This window comes from Micromesistius poutassou (assembly GCF_964030765.1).
Source record: "Micromesistius poutassou genome assembly, chromosome: 3".
NCBI classification, from domain to species: Eukaryota; Metazoa; Chordata; class Actinopteri; order Gadiformes; family Gadidae; genus Micromesistius; species Micromesistius poutassou.
Genome location: NC_140273.1, coordinates 21,347,646 through 21,357,645, shown reverse-complemented (window position 1 = coordinate 21,357,645; position 10,000 = coordinate 21,347,646). Strand labels below are relative to the sequence as shown.

At 43.8% G+C, this 10,000-nt stretch overlaps 1 protein-coding gene across 1 annotated transcript in view; it reads right to left on the bottom strand.

The window, feature by feature from the left end:
- LOC311341147 (adhesion G protein-coupled receptor L3-like) overlaps positions 1-10,000 on the bottom strand; it is a gene marked incomplete at its 3' end in the record, with an annotated part of 76,901 nt that overhangs the window by 41,896 nt on the left and 25,005 nt on the right. The gene's annotated exons all lie outside the window — the stretch shown is intronic.

The window sequence follows — 10,000 nt, the reverse complement described above, 5'->3', positions numbered from 1 at the left end:
GTCACTGTCTTCTACTTTCATAACGATTGTCCACAAGACTGTCGTCGCCATCAAAAAATAACACTTCATCCTGAAACCTTGACAGCAAAAAAATAGGTATCGAAAATAAGAGAAGAGGGAGGATAAAGGCGCTTTGAATGGCTTATAAATCATGTGGTAAAATATAAAATACAATGGAGAGTCTTCAGTTGGACTTTCTTCTTAAGAAATTACACCAGAATAAGATGTAAATGTACTTTTTATTTTATTTTAATGTAATTCAATTTAGGAATGTTGGACTTGGGTATTCGAATACTTTTGACATTCTGACAACATTTTTTATTAGCTTTTTTAATTTGGATCTACTTCCTTCTTTACTCTTACAACTTTATTTGAGATATTTGTGTTGTTACTTATTTTACATGGTGACATAATGAGGGCACTCAACCACAGAATTGTTTTGATTGCTATAATGATGTAATCCAACATTACACCAACAACAGAGTGTTGGTGTAACATGCGTAATGACACTCTACCACAGAGGACACAATGTTGGCATCGAAGGTAGCATAGTTAAAAATCTTCCAGTGAGGGACAGGAACAATTCTTAATTGACTTATTTTCATAACGGTTATGCATCAAGCATCAACAAATGGCCATGAAATCAATTGCAAGGTAATGTCATTCCCTCCATCACAGTCCTCTATTCCTCCACCCAGAACAGGTGGAGTCTATTTACCGTACACTCACACTACACCGACGGGGCAGCTGAATAAAGCGGCAACGTTATAGCCTTTGAGGAAGTACAGACGACACAAAACAGTGAGAAGCTGACAAGGTATCTGGCAGGTGTGTAGTGGCTACGTCCCTCGGTGATACGTTACGGTTATCTCACTTTTTTTATCCTCACTTTCAAGACAGTGTGCTCATTCAAACAACTTCTATGTTTCCTTTTCTTTTCGTTTTACTCACCGGGTAAAGGTGCATGTGTTTCTCTTCAGGCGTCATTAATGTCATTAAAAAAGGATATCTCACATGTGCACCAACAGTGCTGTCATTGTAATTGACAAGTGTTATGAATAGGCAGAAGTGGAAGAGTGTTGAAGACAGGTCTGTGTGTCGTCTCCATGGTGACTGCCGTCTTGTGGACAATGACAGACTTACAGGAGGCACTCTATTCTCTCCATCTGTCCCACCCCCAGACTGTGTCCCCTTACACTTCTGTTCTCTTTGCTTTCTCTTACTTCTCATCTTGTGCTTGCTGCGAAACACACTGATTGGTAACACAAAGAAAACTAAAAATGCTATGAACATAGCTAGCAGACGATTGTCTCCAAGACAACACATGCACACACACACACACACACACACACACACACACACACACACACACACACACACACACACACACACACACACACCAACTTGAGTGCACACATGGTATAGCAACCACTTTCGGGCGCTCCCAGCTCCTCCCACACACACACCCCTGTGATGAAGTGATTCTAGGAGACTAACCTGACAGAACTCTTATAATTGTACAAGAAGGTGATTTTATCTTTTAATTAGCTCTTCTTCTATTGTCTAAAATGGTTGCCGTAGGTATTGCGTTACATATCACTGGCCCCGCTGATAGAACACACTGTAATGGGCGTGTTGGTGCTGGATTCATTGCTTCCCAACAGCAGTTGAGGAGAACGGAGATTAGCGAATGCACACAGACCAGACAGATCAAATGAGGAGGAATTAGAGGAACCCCTTTGTTTTATGGGTGGGGGGAAAATTAACAAAACATCACTTAATTACCAGGTTTTTTTTTTCTCACAGGGTTTAAACAAAGTAATGAATGTACTTGGTGCAGAAGGCTACGCTATATGGAGGTAAATGACACTTTAATGTATGGATATTTATAGCACGCCTGGAGAGCTATGAGCCTAGTATACACAGGTGGCTAATTACTGCCAAAGCTCCTCGGGAAGTTTGGCACAGAAGCGGCACACTTTCCTACCACATAGTGGTGTGTGTGTGTGTGTGTGTGTGTGTGTGTGTGTGTGTGTGTGTGTGTGCATGTGTGCGTGTGTGTGTGTGTGTGTGCATGTGTGTGTGTGTGTGTGTGTGTGTGTGTGTGTGTGTGTGTGTGTGTGTGTGTGTGTGTGTGTGTGTGTGAGAGAGGGTTGATTGGTGTGCTCTCCTAGTTGAGGTTGGATAACAGCCAGTCCTAGTGCTCAGGGAGGAGGAGAGATGAGGAGAGATTGAAAACCATAGCGGGCCAAAAAAAAAAAGAACAAAATTGTGCGGCAAATTGAACCATGACATAATTTAATTACCTGTTGTACAAACCAGCCTTTAGACCCTGCAGTTTATTTTTTTGTATATTTCCTCCAATACAAACGTGGAGGGAAAACAAGACGACGCGTGTCAGTTCTGAAAATTGACAGACGTGCCGAAGCAGAAGAGAGGTCTCCTCGCAGCGCTCATCTTCTTTGTGGGAACTCGAAGGCTGATAATGAGCATTGCATAGTGACATGTCGCTAGCTAACAGGGATCGGCTCCTATGGAAGAATCTGGAAGACACCAGCAGAGGTGGTTAAACACATAGCCATCAGTGATGGCAGGCTGAGCTCAAGTGTCAAGTGTCAAGAGATCTAAATTAAAACAGGTCATGTGTAAATCGCATGACTATTAATTAACTAAAACAAACAATGTGCGGCGCTCTGTGTAGCAGCAGGGGTGGGGCTTTAGCAGGGTGGGGCTTTAGCAGGGCGGGGCTTTAGCAGGGCGGGGCTTTAGCAGGGCGGGGCTTTAGCAGGGTGGGGCTTCAGCAGGGCGGGGCTTCAGGGCTCTGTGGCCAGACTCCAACGTGTCTTCAACTACGCTTGCAACGGGCCTAAACAAGCCAGGGTTCATTTTTTGCAGTTCATGAGGTCACTGTGCTGTGATGCTGGCTGCACCACCGCTACACTACTCTGCCTATAATCAGAGGAGTCTCTGAATGACTGAACGTCCTTCAATTTTTGGTTCAATCGGAACCTTTTTTTCTTGTGTTGAATACGGTACTTTGTAGAGGCTTCGGATTCATTGTGCAATAGATTTCTGAAGCTTTGAATTAAATAATCCTAGGAAATCACCTTGAAGTTCAAATTCAGGGAACTTTTAACAAACCAAGGTTTTTTAGAATGAAAAACTTCTGGTACACAGCCAGCACTAGCTGTCTCTAGCTGTTTTCTGCTTTATGTTAGAAAAGATTGGGAGCCAAAGTTGTGTGTAACTGCAAATTAATAATTATTAGATGGCCTGGAAATTACTTTATAGAGCTGTGGACAAATAGATTTTCAACCAAGCTCTTTCCGATGATTGGCCGGATTGATTCAGTTCCAACTGGAATAAATCGTTTTTGACCTATTCAATGGCCCCAACTCAATGTAACTATTCAACCAAGAAACTTGACTCAATGAGCCGTTGAGACCGCCAAAATGGTGAATTCAATGTTAGGGAATAGATATTAACATATATCTACATCTAGGTAGTCAAATGTGGGTACAATTAGATTAGGGTTAGCAAATGGAGATCCTGAAATGACCGGGAGGTCATACTTAACCAGCCAGCTTTAAATCTGTTGTCGTAGAATATTAATAAAGCATTTGTTAAAGGTGCAGTGTGAAGGATTCAGTGGCCTCCAACAGTGAGGGACAAGATTGCAGACAGTGCCCTGTACTTTAAGGTGCCAGTAGGTACTTTAACAATGATGTCATCTTCATCGACAGCACAGAGGAGCAAAATCAAATGTCAAATGTTGAGGTTCCTTGATAGAATTACAAATTGTGTTTGGTGATTTAGTATGTTAAGCTAGGTCAAATCTTACAAGTAAGATAGCGCTTATGATAAAAAACATATGTGGCCTTGTTTGTAGATTCTGGGTTCCGTGGACGCTGACCCACTCCATGTGGAGATATAAAGGGCTCATTCTAAGGCAACAAAACGCACAATGATTCAAATGTCCATGAGATTGTACACCTACTTAAACATCCCGCCAAGTCCATTCCGCTGGATGCCACTTCATTCTACACACTGCATCTTTAAGTCTTTTCTAAATCAGCCAAACTAGTGCAGTGCCCGTTGGAAACGTGCCTGCATGGAACGGTCTATTGTTTGGCCTCCTCTGTTGCTGCACGCAGCCTTCAGGAGAACCGCTCACCCAAACTACTTCCGACTCGACCCTGCCCTACCTCGGGTTCCGAGCGATTACGCCCGCCGAGTGTGTAGTTGGTCGGCTGAACCGTTGTCGAGAAAACTGAACGATGTTCAGTCCTATAGAGACTGGCCCAACTTGAATTAGCATATTTGAAATCCAAATAGTTCAATTCAAGGTGTTTACATTTCCATATACACATGTCAAATTCAAAACATTATGACAGTGATTTGCTTCCATATTCATGGACATTCAAATGTGACGCAGACAGTTGGCCCTTTGGGTTTCCCTGGCAACCATCTTGTGTATAAAGGGCTTGCTAGGTATAATGATTAGAAATTAGAAATTTAATAATAGGAATAACTTTGGCTATATTTCATGGCATTGCATTCAAAGTTATATCAGAACACCTTAAAATTTATCGAACCCACATAATAAATGTGGGCACATTTCACAATAAAATGTGAAATTCCTTTTGTGTTAGGGTTAGGGTTAGATATTTTACAGATATTTAACCAATATTCAACAGTTGAATAAAGCCAAGGGATAATATTTTCAGCATGTTTCCTTGGATTTTTTAGGCCCAAAACAAAACTCAAAAGAGCACAGAATTTCTGTTCAAAGGTTAGGCTGTTAATACTGAATTTAGAGACAATCAATCTTGTAAACATTTAAAAGGTACCCCTACCAAAGTTCATGTTGGATGAAGGTTAAATAAAAATAATAGCACATTTATGTTTCTAATTTTAGCCTTCATCTCTCCCTCTGTATGGTAACATGGTACTCTCTTGAGTTTATGAGGGAGTGCACATGCTGTCTTTTAGTAACACTACCCCTGTTGTTGGCCTTACTGCTAATCTGATCAACGTAGAAAGTTACTTTCAGCTGATGATAGCCTGGTGTTAAGGATTCATTTATGGTTGTATTGAAGCTCAGGCTTGTAGCTCTTAGCTTTTGCACAAGTGAACCTTCAAATAAATATGGGATTGATGTGTTTGTGTGTGTGTGTGTGTGTGTGTGTGTGTGTGTGTGTGTTTTCATGTGTGTAAGTTAGGGGTGTGAACGGTTACAAAAAATTGTAAACGGTTACACGACCCCCCCGTGTACACGGTTAACCGTTTTTTGTTTTTTTTTAAGTGGTGATTTTTGGGGAGGAGAGGGGAGGGGTTTGAGCCCGTCCGCCATGATGGCATCCACGGCTATCGGTTGCCAGGGGCAACGTTGTCAGAGCGGCATAGAGACAGATGAGGAAATACGCAACATAGAGACGCAGGAGACATTACAAGATAGAAATAAAGAAATAAAGAAATAAATGGAGAAGAATAAGGCGAAGGAAAAGGGTCCTAGTGAAAATGCAGAGAACACAAGAAGACATTAGAAACCATTATAGTCAATGTAGGCTATTCCACTGGATACGGCACGGCACGGAACCGTCCCCAAACCGGCGCTACTTTTTATTTTTTAAGTTGCCGGTTCGCAGCCGTGTCTCAGAACACTTTTACAGCCATTCAGTTTATGATCATTATTCATTAATTGCGCCGCGGCCGAACTGACGCGGATATTCTCTGATATTATGTAAGCATAAGCCCCGCGGAAACCACTGCTGTCAAAAGACGCTGATCCATCTTCACTGTTGACGCGAGTTGCTCTAGTTCTACCTCCACGGCCCTGCAGCGTGCAATTATCGGACAAGATTGTCCGTGTGTGGTGTTCCGTCTTGTGTTCGAATCTCATGTATTTGTATTTACGATCGGAGAGCAACAAATGGGCTGAGATTCTCTTTATGTGTGTGGTGTACATCCGACTCAAAAATCGCATAAGATTAAAAAATCTTGTAGTGTGGGACAACTGCGTTGTCCATTTAGGGAACCTGACAAACTGTAACCCACTGTTCTTATGGTTTCCTCGACGATCGTGTGAGGGATTGAAGCAGTTTTTAACGCAGCAGTTATTTCCAGGCATTGTTAAAACAGTACAGAATTTCAACAACCTCCTCTGCTAGCAGCTACCGTGTCAACAATAACGCAAAGCTCAGCTGCACTCGGAGGGGCGTACCTTCCAACATGGCGGAAAGGGGGGGGGGGGGGGGGGGGGGAGTGAAACTTACGTGTTACATGACGTAATGCACGGTGGTCAGTTACCCAACATTTATCACGTGCATTTCTTAGCGCATTAACATTGTCAAAGTGGAACATTTGTAGCTTTATTAATCTCTAAATAAATAGTACGTGTTCATTTTGATTGAAGATTTTGAAAAAACATTTTTTTTCGGTTTTCGTTTACTGATTTTTCCTAAACGGTTATGATTTACTAACCGGTTACACGTGTACACGTGTACCCGTTCACACCCCTAGTGTAAGTGTGTATTAGCATCCCTGCATGTGTGTGGAGGAGTATATGTGTGTTAGTGTGTCTGTGTCAGCATCGGCCTGTGCATGTGAATGTGTGCGTGTGTGTGTGTGTGTGTGTGTGTGTGTGCATGTGTGTGATTGTTTGTGTGTGTGTGTGTGTGATTGTTGTGTGTGTGTGTGTGTGTGTGTGTGTGTGTGTGTGTGTGTGTGTGTGTGTGTGTGTGTGTGTGTGTGTGTGTGTGTGTGTGTGTGTGTGTGTGTGTGTGTGTGTGCATGTGTGTGTGTGTGTGTGCATGTGTGTGATTGTGTGTGTGTGTGTGTGTGTGTGTGTGTGTGTGTGTGTGTGTGAGTGTGTGTGTGCCTGTGTGAGTGCTGGCTGTGCGTCGGGGGGCGTTCCTGCCGGTGGCCTCCAGCAGGTATCAGGTGGAGCCTCCATCTGCTCCAGAGAGGGTTCTGATAGTGCTATTATTTAATCTGCTGGTCATCCTAGACGGCTGGCAGGAGAGCTTTAGCCCTTAATTGAATGCCTGTGTGGAGGCGATTGGCCTGACTGTCTGTACGCACACTGGCCGATACTGTACTCTGATGGACACGTATCAATGCACAGTGAACCGCATCCATACTCCCTCCAGAATGTGGACGTGATGGACCCTTCACGCCAACCCGGAATAAATACAAATAAATACTACTTATCACCGCAGTGCTGCTTTGATCCACCACTGATTGAGTAAAGAAAACGGAAAGACAAGAAGATTTCACGCTAGGTGCTCCCCACCTAAGTGGCGGTGAAGGCGGGACACAAACACGTATGAAGGTCGCGGCGGGGCCACTGCGGTCGGCAGGCCAGCCACTCAGCCAACGTTTCAGGTGACTGAAGTAGTAGTTGAAAAAAAGAGAATCTGCTACAGGTGAACACGGTAGCTAGGAGGCTGGCTTTTTTATTTTTTTTTAAAAATGAAGATGGTTATGTATCAAGGGCCATTTATTCTAACTCTAATTATTCTAATGAACAGCAGCACTTTGGATGTGTGGGTGGAGGAGCGTTGGGCTATGATCGAGACAGAGAGAGAGAGCGAGAGAGAGAGCGAGAGAGAGAGAGAGAGAGAGCCAGAGCGAGAGAGAGAGAGAGAGAGAGAGACAAGAACAGGGTCAGGATCAGCAACACTTCCACCTTGAACCAATTTGCCTTTACCCCCCCCCCCCCCCTCCTTCCACCTCGGGGGCTTCAAGGGAAAACTGTGTTGGCTTGGGAGTCTTAGAGTTAAACATTTCCCCACAACCAGGTGGGCGAGGACCCTCTCCCGGTGCTGTTATATCAAGGTCAAAGACAAAAGGCATCGCGGCCATCTGTCATAGTGTGAGCCCCCCACCCCAACCTCCCTCTGTATGGGAGGAGCAATAGGAAGTCCACACTGTGACCGTCAGAAGTGCCTGACTGACAACATGTTTTACTGGTGATGGTGGACGTAATGGTACAAGTGGTACCAGGGTACCCCTGTTCCCCCCTCCACAGGCTGAACGCCTCTGGGGGTGAATGGAGGAGTGGGCTGGCCTGGACGCTGGGCTTCTGCGTGATGATTGGAGGGTCTGCGAAAGACTGAGTTGACAGCGATTTTGAACTATAAAACGTCGCTGGAGCTCTCTTTAGTCCTCCCATCGTGGATTTTGCAAGCGAGTCGAACGACAAACTGCAACCTATTTCTTGATATGTGCTTGGCAAAATTGCTAGACAATTTTCATTGTACATTTCATGCAGTTATACACACAATTCCTTGTGTCAGTTTAACAGAATTCCCACATTTCCTTGTTTGAGTTTAATATTATAGTTTTGGTAGTTGGCCATCACTTTGATTCAGGGTGCCTGAGGTCTGAACTTCAATTCCTGTATTCAGATCAGGACTCGCAGGGTGACAGGGGAAAGCTGTGTGATTTCTTGGTGTTCCTTAAAGACATGGAGTTGGACAGTGCAATGCCTCAGCTTTACTGTTCTCATTAGTGGCAACAATAGGAGCTACATCTACAGGTGTAGAAAGGAGCTTCTCCCGTTTAAAGCGGCTCAACTACACCCGTAACACAATGGGCCAAGGCCGTTTAAGCAGCCTAGCTCTGCTGGCCATTGAGAGGACACTGGTCAAGTCACTGGAAAAGACAGCTAGTTGATATGACAGGGTCACAGAGCATTTCCTTGAAAAGGAACAGAGAGCAGAATTTACATATAAATAAATGTACAATTTATTTGATAAATTAGCTTCCCCTCTTTGAAAGACCAGCAGCCGCCACTGATATATATATATATATATATATATATATATATATATATATATATATATGTAAACCTATTTGCTGTCTATTTACTGTATTTACTGTTTCAGCGATCATCAAACATGTCATCTCAAGGATTGTATTCATTCAACAGTTATATTTTTTATACTTTTTACTTGCAAACTACGATCAAACCATTCCCAACACATTTAAATGGTGGATTTGTTCAAATCTCCCCCTCCTCCAGCACTCTTCCCGGTGCCCCGCTCTGTGAGAAGGTTCCGCCCCGATAGTGCGTAACAAGTCTCGTGGGGCGAAAGACTAGAGCTCTGGGAGACGCTAGATAAAATGGCCACTTAGGCCAACTTTGCTCGGGCAAAGTCTGCAGAGTCAGCGACAACAAGACGGCGAAGCCCCTAAAGTCTGCATGACCGCCGGCCCGACCCTGCTCTGCATCTTACGGCACCATGGCACCATGGCACCGGGACACTGAGACCAAGACCAAGACCACTAAGACCAAGTCACTCAACATTGTCGGGAAAGACGCAAAATAAAGTTTTTTATCATTTTTCACGTCCAAAATAGACTGGAGTCCTATTTGAAGCGAGGGAAAAGATGTAGCCCCACTAAATGTGCCCTCTGTGTGCTTTACCCTGTTAAAACAGTATGATTATATTTATTTTGTGTCATGCTTCAAATATGAACCGCTGAATACATTTGTGATCCGTGTGCTTTGGGCTTAATGGCGGCTGATTTTGTTATTTTATGCATTCAAAACACACACGCAAGATTTTCCCACCGTTGGGTCTCTGCAGAGCCAACCAGTTTGGACGGTTATTATTCCACCAGGTATTAAACCAACAGTATTTCATTATGTACGAAGTGCAGTCTGGGTGCAAACTGACAAGTGGACGTGTTAGAAAAAGGAAGGTGTATTGTGTTGTGATGGTTGCTCCGAGAGAAAAGCCTGGCTTTTCTACGGCGGCTCTGTCCTCCTCATGAGGAACAGTGGTAATGAGCACATTGTCTCTGGTTACCAATTACCCCGTCTCTGGTGACGGCTACTGTCATTACAAAAAACACAGACGCATGCAGAAGGGAAGGGAAAAACACAAACAGATTGAGACTGCTGCATGAGACACTAACTACAAAACACAATCAAAACCCCAGTTTAGCTTTTTACCAAGTATTATTCAAAAGGTAATGGGAGAGAAGGAGG